The sequence below is a fragment of the Apium graveolens genome, chromosome 3 (assembly GCF_009905375.1).
Source record: "Apium graveolens cultivar Ventura chromosome 3, ASM990537v1, whole genome shotgun sequence".
NCBI classification, from domain to species: domain Eukaryota; kingdom Viridiplantae; phylum Streptophyta; class Magnoliopsida; order Apiales; family Apiaceae; genus Apium; species Apium graveolens.
In genome coordinates, this window is record NC_133649.1 from 245,909,654 (window position 1) to 245,929,368 (window position 19,715).

Sequence of the window (19,715 nt, forward strand, 5' to 3'; positions counted from 1 at the left end):
TATGACAAACCATAAGCCTAATTAGTTTTACAACTTATTCAAATTTTATTACAAACCTCTAGACTAATTAAGCGCTCCAAACTGTCTATCGGGAAACAACTATCTACAAGCACACAACTTCTAGTCCGACCTGGAACTCAAGCTTGCCCTGGCCTAGCTGGAAGAATCAAGATATGAAATAAGTATGAGCGAAAGAAATGCTCAGCAAGCAGTAAATAGCTTATGATTTGGAATAACAACAGTATATCTGATAAACAAATCTAAACTACAATAACTGAACAGTATCAAAACTGATATAAATTTGTTAATAAACAACATTTGCAATATATTATGTTTTGGGATTGGAATTCTCGAACGACGGTGTGTTGCCGCCGGTGATCAGCCGCAGAGCAACACCGGTATGCCGAAGCATATCCAACTAAACAAAAGGTACCCAAGGTACATATTGGCCTAGCAAGGTGTTATATCCTGTATAACACATAGCTCACACTGGACCGCCGCCACGGCCTCTTACGCAACCATCCATCCCATAAAAAAATAATTTTCCGTCAAAGGAGTCGAATTAAATGACATCCTTAACCACATAACTCCCCATTTCTCATGGTCCGGAGTTTTCTCAACACCCAATGGAGAAATAACCAGAACAATTAGTTATTCGCTAATTTCAATTCAAAGCGTCACTACATAGAGTAATTTATAGCAAAACATAAAATGTTTAACTATTCTGAACTTAGAATAGTATAGATATTGAAAGAATAAAGTCCAGAGTCAGTATCAATTGAATGATAAATAAAGATATAGGTACTTGCATAATATAATTCGAAATGAACATCACTTGAACGATAAGTGAAGTTAGGGTTACTTGCCTGGTATGCTTGACAACTTCTTACTATAACTCTGCTTATAACTGCTAGCTACTATCTCCTGTCTAACACTTGACTGCGCTCCTTGCTACTCGATTCTATAAACAAAAGGACTATCTTAATTAACAAAACCAAACTCAATCTACGTAACTATACGTCTTGACATCTACCCGACCGTTTATAACTAAGCATGGCAATTTAAACCGTAAACAAATAGCATGCCTCTCATATAGCACGTAATCATGGTATTCGTATAACACGTAATCACATATTTCATGTAACAAATACGTCAGATCATAAAAAAAAACACGCCTCAGTGCTGTTCAGAATGAAAATCAGTTCAATATTAACATTTATCGATCATATACCAACTCAAACTGATACACAAATCAAATGACATTGTAATACAATAGAAATTAGGCCTCAAAATATTTTTATTGGAAGCATAATATTTTTCTGAATTTGTACGCGTTCGTTTGATATTAAACGGACGAACGGTTTGTTTATAAAATATCTTGTCCCAACAACACGTAATTAGGTTCTGTAAAAAAATTACATATCCTCGTTCGACGTCTCCGATAATTATAGGTTACGTTCCCGTATTTTCGGAATTAATTTCCCGAAAATCGGGCAGCGTCTCCTTTGTTTATCGGCCTACCCGTCGAACTTCCCGACGTCGAATCAATCACAACACAATCAATCGAACTCCCAAAATCCAACCACCAACTTCAATCCATAACGTCAATTCGCAAATTCACTAATCCCAATTAAATACAATTAATAATCACTATCATCCGTATTTTTATGTTTTAAATCGTAATTTATAAATTAACCCGTATTTTGTATTTTTAAAACGTAGGACTCAGAACAATGTCATCATAGTCCACCGTCGGCTCGCCGAGGCTCATCGCCGACGGCGGCAAAATTCGTGGGTACCGTATTTATTCGGGTCTCCAACACGCATCCCACCGATTAAAATAATTCTTTTCCCGCACGAAATTCATTTTTATTTCATGAATATATATCAAAATTTCCTGCAGAATAAAATAAAATATATTAAAATTGCAACCCGATAAGGACATGCGCCTACGCGCAGCAGAACAGGGGAGGGGAACAACTGGAAACAAACATAAAGCGAAGTAACCAGAAAAACATGGCCGGAAAAACACGAATCAGGCGGCCTGAAAAATCGAACCACGCGGCACAACAAAGCGATAATAGTGACAGGAATTACAGGATGCAAAACGCATATAATAGCAACACATATATACGGGTATACACAGGCGTGTATACACACATCGAACTACCAAAAACGGATTGGACAGCGGAGAGTACCGGAATAACGCCGGCGACGGGAAGCAACAGGGGAGCAACATGGAAGGGGAATTGAGATGGCAGAGAAGAGGAGAGAGAGGAAATAAAAAAATAAAAAGAGAGGAGAAATTATGCGAGAGAGAGACACAGAGAGAGATGAGGCTGGTGAGGAATTGACAGATTAGTTTTTCTGCAATTGCAATTGAACTGCCTGGGTAAAACACGTGTCCAATAAAGGACACGTACCCCTTTTATTTTAATCGAAGCCCCGATTCTGTCCCGGATTATCAATTTAGCGTATAAACGCGCGGTTAAAATAAATCGAAATTTTACCCAATTAATTTTTTAAAATATCATAAATAATACAAAGGTATTAAAAATAAATTAATCATAATTTTTAAAGTGTTTTTGAAACGCAACTTGTACCCGCATTTATCAATTAACGAACCGAGTTGCACATAAAACAATCTCAGAAAATTACAAAATAGACTTAAAATGTTACAGATATCCCGAAGTAATTAAAAACGTAAATTTCGTAATTTTAAAACAATTTTTGAAACGCAATTTATACTCACTTTTTAACAATTAACGAAACAAGGCGCGGTGAAATTAATCCTGAAAATTCCCAAAGTAATTTTAAAATTCTCAGAATATTTCAAACTTAAATAAATATGAGTTCCATAATTTTTAAAGAATTCTGGAATTAAATACGAATTTTACAAATAAATGAAATCATAAAAATCATTTAAAATTAAATAATCACTGAAATATTGATTTCTAAATTCTATAAAATTATGAAGTAATAAAAATGATTTTATAGATAATCAAATAAAACAGATATCTTAATAAAGACGCTGATAAATACGCGTCCCGATTGCAGATGGATTCATATAATTGCAGTTTAAGCATATTTTACTCAATCGAAAAAAATTCTCTGGCCCACACAGAAACACACATTATAGTTATAACATCTCATATCATGGCATTAATCACTTTAAATTTATAAAACATATAATATTTATTTAACATATAATATTCACATAATTTTCCCGGTTATTACATCCTTCCCCCTTAACAGGATTCTGTCCTCAGAATCAACCTAGGAAAACAAATGAGGATACTTGGATCGCATTTCGCTTTCTAACTCCCAAGTCGACTCTTCAACCTTGGGATTCCTCCACAAGACTTGCACTAAAGATACGGATTTATTCCTAAGTACTCTTTCTTTCTTATCTAATATCTGCACTGGTTGCTCTACAAAAGACAAATCTGGCTGGATCTCGATTGGCTCTCGGTACTACCCTCTACTGAATTATTCCTTCTCTTTGGTGCCATTATTCTGGTATGAAACAAGCAACATATATAATAATCTGTCAAGCATTGTGTCAAATATATAGCAATTCCTTAGCATATTAAAGTTCGCAAACATTATCACTTCTCAAAATATCATAAACTTGCTACCATATTAACACAAGCGACATGATTATCACATAATCCTGTTTATTTTCTCGAGAATAATAACACAAAGAAAATTTACTCCGAATTATCCAAACCTTTTAAATCCTTGCTTAAAATCTTTACTAAATCAACAAAATAGCAGGGCAATGACACCAGGCCTAAAGCTAAACACAAAACATGGAACTTAAATAACTTAACTATAACCTAACCCAATAACCTAAATTTAATCCTATAAAAGCTAAACTACATGTGCCTATCTTATGCGATCTTCCTATGACTCATCTATGACAATCCTAAGCCTGTTTCAGTGACCATAACCTGTAGCTCCAATACCAACCTGTGACGCCCTCCAAACCCGGGGTCTAGATTTGGGGGTCACTCGCCAATAAACCAAAATAAAATAATCACAGCGGAAAAATATAATAAATATGACCCCTTGCATGCACTGGATCGATCACAGGTTATAGTATGGAACAGGCATTAATACAAACCAACTGTTATGACAAACCATAAGCCTAATTAGTTTTACAACTTATTCAAATTTTATTACAAACCTCTAGACTAATTAAGCGCTCCAAACTGTCTATCTGGAAACACACCAACTATCTACAAGCACACAACTTCTAGTCCGACCTGGAACTCAAGCTTGCCCTGACCTAGCTGGAAGAATCAAGATATGAAACAAGTATGAACGAAAGAAATGCTCAGCAAGCAGTAAATAGCTTATGATTTGGAATAACAACAGTATATCTGATAAACAAATCTAAACTACAATAACTGAACAGTATCAAAATTGATATAAATTTGTTAATAAACAACATTTGCAATATATTATATTTTGGGATTGGAATTCTCGAACGACGGTGTGTTGCCGCCGGTGATCAGCCGCGGAGCAACACCGGTATGCCGAAGCATATCCAACTAAACAAAAGGTACCCAAGGCACATATTGGCCGAGCAAGGTGTTATATCCTGTATAACACATAGCTCACACTGGACCGCCGCCACGGCCTCTTACGCAACCATCCATGCCATAAAAAAACAATTTTCCATCAAAGGAGTCGAATCAAATGACATCCTTAACCACATAACTCCCCATTTCTCATGGTCCGGAGTTTTCTCAACACCCAATGGCGAAATAACCAGAACAATTAGTTATTCGCTAATTTCAATTCAAAGCGTCACTACATAGAGTAATTTATAGCGAAACATAAAACGTTTAACTATTCTGAACTTAGAATAGTATAGATATTGAAAGAATAAAGTCCAGAGTCAGTATCAATTGAATGATAAATAAAGATATAGGTACTTGCATAATATAATTCGAAATGAACATCACTTGAACGATAAGTGAAGTTAGGGTTACTTGCCTGGTATGCTTGACAACTTCTTACTATAACTCTGCTTATAACTGCTGGCTACTATCTCCGTCTAACACTTGACTGCGCTCCTTGCTACTCAATTCTATAAATATAAAGACTATCTTAATTAACAAAACCAAACTCAATCGACGTAACTATACGTCTTGACATCTACCCGACCGTTTATAACTAAGCATGGCAATTTAAACTTTAAACAGATAGCATGCATCTTATATAGCATGTAATCATGGTATTCGTATAACACGTAATCACATATTTCATGTATCACATACGTCAGATCATAAAAAAAAACAAGCCTCAGTGCGTTCAGAATGAAAATCAGTTCAATATTAACATTTATCGATCAAATACCGACTCAAACTGATACACAAATCAAATGACATTGCAATACAATAGAAATTAGGCCTCAAAATATTTTTATTGGAAGCGTAATATTTTTCTGAATCTGTACGCGTTCGTTTGATATTAAACGGACGAACGGTTTGTTTATAAAATATCTTGTCCTAACAACACGTAATTAGGTTCTGTAAAAAAATTACATATCCTCGTTCGACGTCTCCGATAATTATAGGTTACGTTCCCGTATTTTCGGAATTAATTTCCCGAAAATCGGGCAGCGTCTCCTTTGTTTATCGGCCTACCAGTCGAACTTCCCGACGTCGAATCAATCACAACACAATTAATCGAACTCCCAAAATCCAACCACCAACTTCAATCCATAACGTCAATTCGCAAATTCACTAATCCCAATTAAATACAATTAATAATCACTATCATCCGTATTTTTATGTTTTAAATCGTAATTTATAAATTAACCCGTATTTTGTATTTTTAAAACGTAGGACTCAGAACAACGTCATCATAGTCCACCGTCGGCTCGCCGAGTCTCATCGCCGACGGCGGCAAAATTCGTGGGTACTGTATTTATTCGGGTCTCCAACACGAATCCCACCGATTAAAATAATTCTTTTCCCGCACGAAATTCATTTTTATTTCATGAATATTTATCAAAATTTCCTGCAGAATAAAATAAAATATATTAAAATTGCAACCCGATAAGGACACGCGCCTACGCGCAGCAGAACAGGGGAGGGGAACAACTGGAAACAAACATAAAGCGAAGTAACCAGAAAAACATGGCCGGAAAAATACGAATCAGGCGGCCTGAAAAATCGAACCACGCGGCACAACAAAGCGATAATAGTAACAGCAATTACAGGATGCAAAACGCATATAATAGCAACACATATATACGGGTATACACAGGCGTGTATACACACATCGAACAACCAAAAACGGAATGGACAGCGGGGAGTACCGGAATAACGCCGGCGACGGGAAGCAACAGGGGAGCAACAGAGAAGGGGAATTGAGACGGCAGAGAAGAGGAGACAGAGGAAAGAAAAAAATAAAAAGAGAGGAGAAATTATGCGAGAGAGAGACACAGAGAGAGATGAGGCTGATGAGGAATTGATAGATTAGTATTTCTGCAATTGCAATTGAACTGCCTGGGTAAAACACGTGTCCAATAAAGGACACGTACCCCTTTTATTTTAATCGAAGCCCCGATTCTGTCCCGGATTATCAATTTAGCGTATAAACGCGCGGTTAAAATAAATCGAAATTTTACCCAATTAATTTTTTAAAATATCATAAATAATACAAAGGTATTAAAAATAAATTAATCATAATTTTTAAAGTGTTTTTGAAACGCAACTTGTACCCGTATTTATCAATTAACGAACCGAGTTGCACATAAAACAATCTCAGAAAATTACAAAAATAGACTTAAAATGTTACAGATATCCCGAAGTAATTAAAAACGTAAATTTCGTAATTAAAAACATAAATTTCGTAATTTTAAAAACCCAGAAACGCAATTTACACTCACTTTTTAACAATTAACGAAACAAGACGCAGGTGAAATTAATCCTGAAAATTCCCAAAATAATTTTAAAATTCTCAGAATATTTCAAACTTAAATAAATATGAGTTTCATAATTTTTAAAGAATTCTGGAATTAAATACGAATTTTACAAATAAATGAAATCATAAAAATCATTTAAAATTAAATAATCACTGAAATACTGATTTCTAAATTCTATAAAATTATGAAGTAATAAAAATGATTTTAGAGATAATCAAATAAAATAGATATCTTAATAAAGACGCTGATAAATATGCGTCCCGATTGCAGATGGATTCATATAATTGCAGTTTAAGCATATTTTAATCAATCGAAAAAAATTCTCTGGCCCACTACAGAAACACACATAATAGTTATAACATCTCATATCATGGCATTAATCACTTTAAATTTATAAAACATATAATATTTATTTATTTAACATATAATATTCACATAATTTTCCCGGTTATTACAGAATCTGTGTGATATGGGCCTAAAATTAGCCTAGAAATATAATTAATGTTGAATTAATTAGACCTGGTATGGTCCAGTAACGAAGCCCAATTAACGAGGCCCGAAACTCTGATTATTTATTAATTTTGTAATTAATAAATAAGGGAGATTAACAGCTCATTAAATGAGTCCAATCAGTGATATAAATCTATAAAAGATAGCCCCAAGGGCACCTACACCAACTAGGAATCTGATTCCTTTATTTTAGGACTTTAAAGTCTATCCAAAGTCTAAGAACTTGATCAACAAGTCTCCTATCCCTAGTCCAATTCAAGGACTCTCAACATCTATATAAAGGGATCTACCCTTCAATAAGAACTACGTTTTTTGGCTTGATTCTCTAATTCACAGAGATACGTAGGCATCTCGTAAAGGCAGAATTAAGCTACGAAACACGAGAGCATCCATTAAAGGCCTTGAGCTCTCGAACCTTAGTAATACATACAACAATTAATATACTCTATTTTTTTATCCATAACATTTGGCGCCGTCTGTGGGACACACAACAACAACCATGGCGAAAACACGGAGAACAATTAGAGCCATTGAAGGAGGAACACCAGCAGGGGCAACCCAAGTAATTTCGTCAATCGTGGAGGTACCTCCTCATTCAACTTATGTAGACACCCAAGGAGAAGCCCAGATAGGGGCAACTGAACCTCAGCCACAAGGGACGATTCCCTCGGCTACTCAAGGTACGAATCCCCAACTTCAACAACTACACGCACCTGTGACTTCTCAACCCATTGGGTATGAATATTCAACTATTGTGTCTACTAACCCCCATATGGGATGCCCCTTTACGCCGAGGTTGGAAGAAGTGGACATGCTGGGCGAAGTGAAGCACGAGGGCGATCGCCCCCTATATACGTGGTTTGGCTCATATACCGGAGGATCAAGAATTCTCTGGCCCCTATACTGATAGAGACTCTGAATCTTCGGATGATGAAGTGGCCCCAAGAAGGAGGTGTGCTGGAAAAGAGCCGATGACTGATGGTCGCCAACGTCCTAGGAGCACCCAAGGGACGAATTCCCAAGAAGTTCAGGAAAGAATCAGGGCTCATGAGGCTGAGATTCAAAGGCTGAATCGCGACTTGGAGGCACACCAGAATACCAGACCCCCACTGCCTCCAAGGGGGAGGGATCCTCCCCCTATCATAGACCTGGATGGTCCAATACAGAGAAGGGCTGTTGTCCCAAGGGCTGATCCAAGCAATCTTCTTCCCCTTGGAGATCCTAATGATCCTACCCCGCCATTCACTGAAGAGATAATGAATGCCCATATCTCAAGAAAGTTCAAGATGCCCACTATCAAAGCTTATGATGGCACTGGAGATCCCGCCAATCATGTCAGGACATTCTCTAATGCACTGTTGCTGCAACCCGTAAATGATGCTATTAAGTGTCGGGCATTTCCTCAAACCCTGTCGGGTATGGCTCAAAGATGGTATAGTCGTTTGCCCCCGAAATCTATTGGGTCCTTCAGGGAATTAAGTCAAGCTTTTATTAAGCAGTTCATCAGTGGGAGAGTGCATGAGAAAAGTTCAGCATCCCTCATAAGCATTGTGCAGGGAGTGAAGGAATCCTTAAGAGACTACCTGAATCGTTTCACGAAGGAAGCTTTAAAAGTCCCGGACCTTGACGACAAGGTATCCATGATAGCACTGCAACAGGGAACTAGGGATGAGTTTTTCAAGATGTCATTGGCAAAACGCCTCCCTAAAAGCATGTTGCAACTCCAGGATAGGGCATGAAAGTACATCAAGGTGGAGGAGAGTTGAGGAAGACAGTCGTAAGCAACGAGCCCACTGGAGGCAAGAAACGGAAGACCTATCTGGAATACATCGCTAAGGACAAGTATCCGAGAATTAAGTAAAATCCTGACTCAACTCCGAAGAGAGGAGGACCTGGACAAAAATTCACTGAGTATGCTAAGCTGAATGCTCCAAGGAGCCAAATTTTGATGGAAATCGAGAAAGATTGAGATATTCGTTGGCCTAAGCCCTTGAAGGCCGATCCTGCCAAGCTAGATAAGAGCAAGTATTGTAGATTTCACAAGGATGTTGGTCATGACACCGATGAGTCTAGGAAACTGAAAGACGAAATTGAGTTCCTTATTAGAAAAGGGAGATTGAACAAGTACACTGGAGATGGAGGAGATAGGAGCAACAATGTGAGAAAAAACTTTGACGATCGAAGAAGAGATCAAGAAGATCAGGGGTGAAATCCCCAACCCAGGGGACCGGTGATAAATACAATCTTCGGAGGACCGCGACCCCGAGGACCTGTGATAAACACAATTTTCGGAGGACCAACTGCTGCTGGATTATCCAAGAACTCCAGAAAAGCGTATACCCGAGAAGTTATGCATATTGTTGGGGAAGCCTCGAAGAGGGCCAGGATAGGAGTAACAATGTCTTTTGATGATTCTTATTTGGAAGGTGTGAAATTTCCCCATGACGACCCGCTAGTCATAACCCCGATAATAGGGAACAAACCGGTGAGGAGGGTCCTTGTGGATAATGGTGCTTCAGTGGATATCTTGCTCAATGACACCTTTTTAAGGATGGGATATAATGACTCCCAATTGACCCCAACCGACATGTCGATATATGGATTTTCGGGAGTGGAGTGTCCCGTAGAAGGGATAATCAAGTTTCCAACAACCATAGGACAGGAACCGAGGCAAGCAACTCAGATGTTGGACTTTGTGGTTGTGAAGGCTAGTTCAAATTACAACGCTATTATGGGAAGAACAGAGATACATGCCTTCAAGGCAGTCCCTTCTTCCTACCATTCAGTTATGAAGTTTCCCATCCAGGATGGAATCGGAGAAGAGAGAGGAGATAAAAATGGCTAGAAGTTGTTATATGGCCTCTTTGAGGGCATATGGAGTTGGGGGGCAGGTTCTGCCTATTGAAGATCTGGATATCCGAGAGAATGATGAGAAAAGAGGGAAGCCGGCAGAAGACTTGGTCTCGATTTTTTTAGCCCCCGAGAATCCTGAGAAGGTGACTTTCGTTGGAGCCACACTCGAGGAGCCCCTTAGAAGGAAGTTAGTGAAATTTTTGCAAGAAAATAGTGATGTGTTTGCATGGTCAACAGCTAATATGCCAGGAATAGACCTAAAACTGATTACTCATAAGCTAAATGTAGATCTAAATCGGAAGACTGTGAAGCAAAAGAAAAGAAGCTTTTCTCTAGAAAGGCAAGAAGCTATAAAATAGGAGGTTGAGAAGCTCTTAGAGGCTAGTTTCATTAAGGAGATACAATTTCCGGAATGGTTAGCAAACCATGTAATGGTGAAGAAGGCCAATAGAAAATGGAGGATGTGTGTAGACTTCACTGATCTGAATGATGCATGCCCTAAGGACTATTTTCTGTTGCCAAGGATTGATACTTTGATAGATGCCACTGCTGGGCATGAGATGCTTAGCTTCATGGATGGATTTAGTGGATATAATCAGATCAAGATGCACAAGGATGACATTCCAAAGGTATCATTCATCACTGACTTTGGTGTTTATTATTATCTTGTTATGGCATTTGGTCTCAAGAATGCAGGAGCCACCTATCAAAGGTTGGTAGATAAAATTTTTAAGGATCTTATTGGCAAGACTATGGATGTCTATGTTGATGACATGTTAGTCAAGAGTCAAGTAAAGACTGATCATATAACCCATTTGAGGGAAGCTTTCGAGGTCCTGAGGTACCACAAGATGATGTTAAATCCTACGAAGTGTGCTTTCGGAGTAGGATCTGGAATTTTTTTGGGATTGATGGTCTCCAAAAGGGAGATCGAGGCAAACCCCAATAAAATAAAGGCAATCCTGGACATGGAGCCACCAAAAACTATCAAAGATGTTCAAAAGCTCACTGGAAGGGTTGCTGCGTTGGAACGATTCGTCTCCAAGTCTGGGGATAAGTGTTTGTCATTTTTTAAGTCATTAAAGAAGGTTAAAAATTTTGTATGGAGTGAAGAATGCCAGAAGGCATTTGAAGAGTTAAAGGAATATATGGCTCAAGCCCCGTTGTTGGCCAAGCCAGTTTTGAATGAGGTTCTATACTTGTACTTGGCTGTTTCAGAAAATGCCTTGAGCGCTGTGTTGGTTAAGGAGGAACTGAAAGTCTGGAAACCCGTATACTATGTCAGCAAAATTCTGCATGGAGCTGAGTTGAATTATTCAACCATTGAGAAGTTTGCGTTAGCCCTGGTAATGGCTTCAAGAAAGTTACGTCCTTACTTTCAGGCTCACCAAATTGAGGTTCTAACAAATCAGCCCTTGAGAAATATAATTCATAGTCCCAAGGCTAGTGGGAGACTGATCAAATGGGCAATAGAGTTGGGAGAATTCGACATCAAATATAAGCCACGAACGGCAAGCCCAGGCATTGGCTGACTTCGTGGTGGAATGTACGATATCCAACCAAGAAGTCGGGGGCAGGAAGATACCATACCTCAAGACAAGGAAGTTGAGAAAGGGGATAAAGAAAAGGATGATAAGGAGAAGGAATATTGGGTGCGTCAAAAACAAATTCAAATGGAGCAGGTTTGGTTTTACAAAGCCCTGATGGGTTCTTGATTGAGTATGCCATGAAATTAGACTTCCCGACCACAAATAATGAAGCAGAATATGAAGCTCTGATAGCTGGTCTTGGCTTAGCAGGGACACTTAGAGTCAAGAACTTAAAAGTCTGTGGAGACTCGAAGCTGGTCATATGCAAGGTAAAGGAAGAGTTTGAGGCAAGGGATGATACGATGGCTAAGTATGTCCGCCTAGTAAGGGCTGTGATGACCCAATTCGATGAATGCCATATTGAGCACATTCCAAGGGAGGAAAATGCTAAGGCAGATGCATTATTAAAGTTTGCTTCATCCGAGATAGAGGAAAGTTCAGGAAGTGTATACTTTCGCGTTATGAAGACACGGAGCATTGATGTTAAGCTTGTAGCTCCTATTGGTCTAGGGACTTCATGGATTGATCCCATTAAGACTCATATTCAAACTGGATGTTTGCCAAACGATGCTACTGAAACACGGAAGTTGGCTGTTCGAGCACTAAGATACTATTTGATAGATGGGATTTTGAATAAAAGATCTTTTATGGTTCCTTACTTAAGGTGTCTCAAGCCCGATGAGGCACGTTTGGCTCTTGAAGAAGTACATGAAGGCATATGTGGGCAACACTTGGGGGGCAAAGCGCTAGCTCATATAATAACCCGTTTAGGCTTCTATTGGCCGGAAATGATGGACGATACCAAAGAATATGTGAAAAAGTGTGACCGCTGCAAAAAGTATGCACCTGTTGTTAGACAACCCCCCGAGATGCTGACCTCCATCAACTCACCTATCCCATTTGCTATGTGGGCAATGGATATACTTGGGCCTTTCCCCATGGCCACGTTACAAAGGAAGTTTCTGATTGTAGCCATTGATTATTTTACTAAGTGGATTGAAGCCAAACCCTTGGCCAAAATCAAAACTAAGTAGGTTGCACAATTCCTGTGGGAAAATATCATGTGTCGGTATGGAATTCCCCGCATCCTAGTCACTGACAATGGAACACAGTTCAATAATGAAAAATTCAAGAAGTATTGTGAGGAGAATGAAATTGAATTACGATTCACCTCTGTAGCTCATCCGCAAGCCATTGGGCAAGCGGAAGTGGCAAATCGGATAATCCTGGATGGACTAAAGAAGAGAATCGAGAAGTTGAGGAATAATTGGGTGGATGAGATACTCCCAATACTATGGGCTTATAGGACTACCTGTAGAGTAACGACCGGAGCAACTCCCTTCATGTTAGCATATGGGGCAGAAGCAGTTGTTCCTGTAGAAATATCACATTCCTCCCCCAGGATTCAAGCTTTCAATGCTGAGGAAAATGAGAAAGGGAAAAGGTTAGCCCTGGATCTAATTGATGAAGTACGGGATGAGGCACATGCGAAGATAGTTGAATATCAGAAAAGGCTTCGTTCTACTATAATCTAAGGGTTAAAGAAAGGTTTTTCAAACAGGGTGACTTAGTCTTAAGGAAGGTGGAAGCTTCTGGTGTAGGGCAGAAAGGGAAGCTTGCCCCAAATTGGGAAGGGCAATACAAGGTCAAGAGTGTTCAAGGTAGAAGAACCTACAAGCTTGAAACTATGGATGGTTTTGAAGTTCTGAGAACTTAGCATGCACAAAACCTGAAGGTTTACTACGTATAAAATGATTAAGCACGATTCACACTTGTCGAGATGACAAGTAGGTTGAAAAGCACCTTGAAGCTTTGCTCGCTGGGGATTTACATGTTTTAGTTTGATGATTATTAAGACTTGTGTAAGAGATGAATCCCAAGAAGTTTCCATAAATTTGTTTTAGAACTGTTTGGTTCATCTTATTCTAAAACTGTTTGGTTCATACCATATATGGTTGAGCTTGCTTATCTATTTTAGTACAAGTACGAGAAAAAAATAAGGGACAGTTTTTTAAAAAGGCTAACAAACTAATAGTACAAGTACTTGAAAGAAATAGTAGAAAAGCAAACAAGTAACTTAAAATAACATAATAAACCCTGAAGGGTAATAAGTTCCAAGTATGAATAAGTTAATACATAAAAAGCCTCGGGGGCCAAATAAGAAAAACAAACTACTCAAGATCCTTGAAAAAGTCATCATCATCGTTTCCCCCTTCGGCAGCAGTAGAAGGAGGAACGGGCTTATCTCCCTTAGGATCAGCATCTCGAGGAGAAACAGCTGTGGCATCAGCGGAAGTAGTGAGAGTAGGAGAGAGAGGAATATCCTCAAGAAGAGGCTCTTGCCCAGATATAGCAGGGACTGGATAGGCTGCGAGAGTCACCTCCAGGATCTTCTTCCCAATCTCCTCCACTATCTGCTCCCAGCAGCTAGAAAAGGTCTCCGGAAAGTTAGCATCGTACTCAGCATTCAGGACATCCTGAAAGTCCTGAGATGCCTTATAGTCAGCTATCACCTCAGCCCGGGCCCTCTGAGCATCCAGCTCCAGCTTGCGAACTTTCTCCTTTTCATCCTCATCTCCTTCTCTACCTCACGGAAACGAGTGAAGTTGGCCTCCGAAGCCTTGAGGTACCTATCCCTATCTCTCTCAGCAATGGTCAGACTAGTCCTCGCATCCTTCAGATTGTAAAGGGCGGCCTGAAGATAGGTATTCATTTGCACGAGCGTATCCAAATACAGTAAGTAAGTATGATAGAATTGAAAAACAGTCAAAAAGAAGATAAGGAAGAGGCTTACAGAAGCCACGACCTGAGCACCCAAACGCTCAATCTGTAGGTCATCAGAAGACTCTACTATCTCGGGCCTGTCACGAGGCATAATCACGCTCTTGGACCAAACAGCGGCAGCCTCGGAACTCCCTACCACGGTATCCCTCCTCTGAAGGCCCCAAGTGACGGTGAAAGGAGAGGTATCCTCATCAAGGATAGGAGTCCTCTGGGATATAAAGGTGGGGACGGCCTCCTTAAACGTGACTGAAGGGCCGCCACCAATCCTAACCCGCTTGTCGCGGTGGGTCTCAACAGCAGAGCCCTTGGCAGCACGGGCCTCCCGCTTCTTGAAAATCGTGTCCAGAGCTGCCCTAGCTACAAAAAGATATAGGCACGTAAGAAGAAAGACAAAAATAAGGAGTTAAAAAGTGGAATAAAAGGGGAAAGAAATACCCTCGGGACCTAGGTCACTTAGACCTAAATTTTGCAAATTACCCTCTGAAAGGATGAGAGCGCAATGATGCAAGTTATCATCTGTGATGGCCTTGATGGTTGCATCCTCATCTATCCCCAATTTTAGATCTCTTAAAGACCCGTCTATACTTTTTGAGAAGTTGGGCCTGAAAAAATGGTCCCAACCCTCCTCGAAATCCAGAAACACATAAAACTACTCGCTCTTCCAAGTTGGATACGAGTCAGGGTTGGTGCCAGAAACAAAGCAGGAGCGGGCCAAGGATCTATGAACTATTTTGACCCATCCTTGGTCCTCAGAAGCATTTACAAACTTAAATAAATAGCGAAAGACACAAATATTGGGCTCAAAACCGTGTTTACGTGATTGGGCCATATAACAGTGAATGAAACGCCAAAAATTGGGTGTGAGTTAGGTCAGACAAACTCGGGCTTCAGCCAAAAGGCGAAAAATGAAAGGATGAGGAGGAAGGCGAAAACCAGCATAAAAGGTTTCCTTATAGACCTGAATGGCCCCAGGCTTTGGGTAACAGGCCCTATCATTTACGCCTGGAGCCACGGCCCTCTAAGGGTGAGATATACCAAAAAGGTGAGCTATGGTGCCTACTTGTTCCGAATCAAATCTAGAAGGATAATTATATGCATCTAAGTGTAACATATTAGGGAAGACTTTCCCAAATTCGGTTCAGAGATCCCTAAGAGAAATAACTAAGGAATGGACGAGAGATTTTTTTACCTCGGCTGGCCCTAGATGGACGGGGAACAACTTGGGGAACCTGGTAGTGGGATGAATCAGAATCCGCCATGGATGAAGACTGAAACCCAGAAAGCTCTTGAAAATAATCGAAGAAGATGAAGATTCAAATGGAATCTTCAAAATGAGCTCAGAAAGCGGTGGTGTAGAATGCCGAAAATCGCTTTGCGGTGGCTATTCTTGAGAGAATATTTGTAGAGTAGAAAAATCTAGAGGTGAAGAAATTTTATGGAAGTGAAGTGTGAGAAATGAACTCACACTCCACTCCTTATATAGATGAGCGTGTAGGAGCTCAAATGTGTTTGGGCCAAAAGAAATGGGCCTAGTAAAGGCGGGAAGCCCATAAAGTTTGAATTTTGAAAAGATGTAGAACTTTCTAAACCAAAAAAACCAAAATTCACTGAATAAATCAAGGCTTGAAAGCCCAACCACGCCTAGAGGACATGATTCCTGGGCGTGGTACCAAATATGTCTCCTAGGCGTGGGTCTACAATGCCTAGGAATTATGGACGTATGAACCTCCAACAACGCTCAGGACGCAAATTTTCTAGACATTGTTGGAAGGATGTCTCCTAGGCGTGGCTCTACAACGCCTAGGAATTATGGACGTATGGACCTCCAGTAATGCCCAGGATGCAAGTTTCCTAGACGCTGTTGGAAGGATGTCTCCTAGACGTGGGTCAACAATGCCCAGGAATTGTGGACATATTGACCTCCAATAACGCCCATGAGGCATATTTCCTAGACGTTGTTAGAAGGTTGTCTCCTAGGCGTGGATCAACGACTCCCAGGAAGTATTGACCTCCAACAACGCCCAGGAGGTATATTTCCTAGACGTCATTAAAAGGTTGCCTCCTAGGCGTGGATCAACGACGCCCAGAAAGTATTGATCTCCAACAGTGCCCAGGAGGCATATTTCCTGGACGTTGTTGGAAGATTGTCTCCTAGGCGCGGATCAACAACGCCTAGGATGCCTTGTGCAGTAAATTCCTATTTTTCTGATTATTTAATTAATTAGAAAATGGGCTAAAATCAGGAAAATTGCTAAAAATTCCCAAAAAATAGGGAAAATAAGCATAAAATCCCAGAAAATTAGGGAAAATTAGAAAATAATTTTCAAAAATTATTTATGGTAAAATATTGAGGAAAAAATCCCAGAATTGAGTGAAAATTCCTGTAAATTGAGGAAAAAATCCCAGAATTGAGGGAAAATTCCTGTAAATTGAAGAAAAAATTCCAGAATTAAGGGAAAATTCCTATAAATTAAGGAGAAAATCTCAGAAATTAAGAGAAAATTCCTGAAAAATACCATAAAATTCCTAAAAAGAAGGAATAATGTAAGGAAAATAATAGAAAGGTTCTAAAATAACCCTGAAGCAGTGTACAAGGCAAATCATTGTAAATGTGTAGGTCGATCCACACTTTACGCAAAAACGACACCCTGCAAGGGAACAAATTAACTTAACTTCTGTGAAATCTTTTACGGTTTCCCAGAAGTTGGGGGGCAAATGATATGGGCCTAAAATAAGCCTAGAAATATAATTAATGTTGAATTAATTAGACCTGGTATGGTCCAGTAACGAAGTCCAATTAACGAGGCCTGAAACTCTGATTATTTATTTATTTCATAATTAATAAATATGGGAGATTAACAGCTCATTAAATGAGTCCAATCAGTGATATAAATATATAAAAGATATCCCCAAGGGCACCCACCAACTAGGAATCTGATTCCTTTATTTTAGGACTTTAAAGTCTATCCAAAGTCTGAGAACTTGATCAACAAGTCTCCTATCCCTAGTCCAATTCAAGGACTCTCAACATCTATATAAAGGGATCTACCCCTCAATAAGAACTACGTTTTTTGGCTTGATTCTCTAATTCATAGAGATACGTAGGCATCTCATAAAGGCAGAATTAAGCTACGAAACACGAGAGCAGCCATTAAAGGCCTTGAGCTCCCGAACCTTAGTAATAAATACAGCAATTAATATACTCTAGTTTTTTATCCATAACACTGTGCACAACAGCTTTTTACAACAATATATTTTGCTTCTACAGTTGATGTGGAAATTGATTTCTGTTTCTTGCTAAACCAAGAAACTAATCTGCCTTCAAGAAATTGGCAGCTTCCACTAGTGTTTTTCCTGTCTATTTTGCATCCTGCAAAATCTGCATCTGAGTAACCTTTTAGCTTAAAATCTGATTCTCTAGGATACCACAATCCTAGATCAGCTATACCCTTGAGGTACTTGAAAATTCTTTTCACATCTATTAGATGAGGTTCTCTTGGATCAGCCTGAAATATTGCACAAAGACAGTAGCATACATGATATCAGGTCTACTTGCAGTTAAAAAGAGTAAAGAGCCAATCATACCTCTGTAGTTAGTAATATCTACTGATGAACCAGTATCTTTATCTAACTTGGTTGCAGTGGCCATGGGAGTGGATGTAGTGGAACAGTCTTGCATTCTAAATTTCTTGAGTAAATTTCTGGTGTACTTGGATTGAAAAATAAAAGTACCTTCTTCATTTTGCTTGACTTGAAGTCCCAGAAAATAACTAAGTTCTCCCATCATACTCATTTGATATCTTGACTGCATTATCTTTGCAAATCTTTCACAGAGCTTAGCATTAGTAGATCTAAATATGATATCATCAACAGATATCTCTACCAAAAGTAAGTCCTTTCCATGGTTGAGGTAGAACAGTGTTTTATCAATTGTGCCTCTGTGAAATCCACTTTCCAGAAGAAATTGAGCTAAAGTCTCATACCATGCTCTTGGAGCTTGCTTAAGGCCATAAAGTGCTTTGTCAAGCCTGTAGACATGATTTATAAATTTTGTATCTACAAAGCCTAGAGGTTGTTCAACATACACTTCTTCTTCTAATTCTCCATTGAGAAAAGCACTTTTCACATCCATTTGAAAGACTTTAAACTTTTTGTGAGCAGCATAAGCCAAAAAGATTCTTATGTCTTCCAATCTAGCAACTGGTGCAAATGTTTGCTTTATTCCTTATAATTGTGCCATCACTGTCAGTTTTGTTTCTGAACACCCACTTTGTGCCAACAACTGATATGTTATTTGGTCTTGGCACTAGGGTCCAAACTTTATTTCTTTTAAATTCATTTAACTCTTCCTGCATTGCTTGTACCCAGTCAGCATCTTGAAGAGCTTCTTCCACTTTCTTTGGTTTAGTCTGAGATAGAAAAGAATGATAGAGACATTCATTTGATATTGTAGTTCTAGTTCTGGCACCTGCTTCAGGATCTCCAATTATTAAGTCAGGTGTATGTGATTTGGTCCACTTCCTTGCAGATGGAAGCTGATTTCTAGAACTGGATCCTCCCCCATGATCCATGCTATCTCCATCAGCATTTTCTGATGCTCCCCCTGTAGTTATGCTCTCTGAGACATCAGAATTTGAGTTAGATCCTTTAAGACTTGAAGTATCAGAGTTTCCAGAATTATCAGAATTTAGCTCATCAGAACTTGAAGAGCCAGAGACAGGTTCTGATGCATCTTGAGAGTCTTGAGTTATGGTAGGATCTTCAGCTTGCTCCCCCTGGACAGGTGCATTTTCCTTTGGAGTTGTTAGCACAGTTTCAATGACATCAGAATTTAACCCGTCAGCACTAACAGGATCAGAGTTTAAGTCATCAGAATTTACAGAATCAGAATTTAAGTCTTCATTTTCAAATCTCTGTTAGGCACAAAGCATGCGCTAAATACATCATGCAAATATACGCGTTCGCAAGTAATATAGAATGATTTCTAGTTTGTTCCCACAGAGACTCTGATTAATTGTATTTAATTAACACTTACT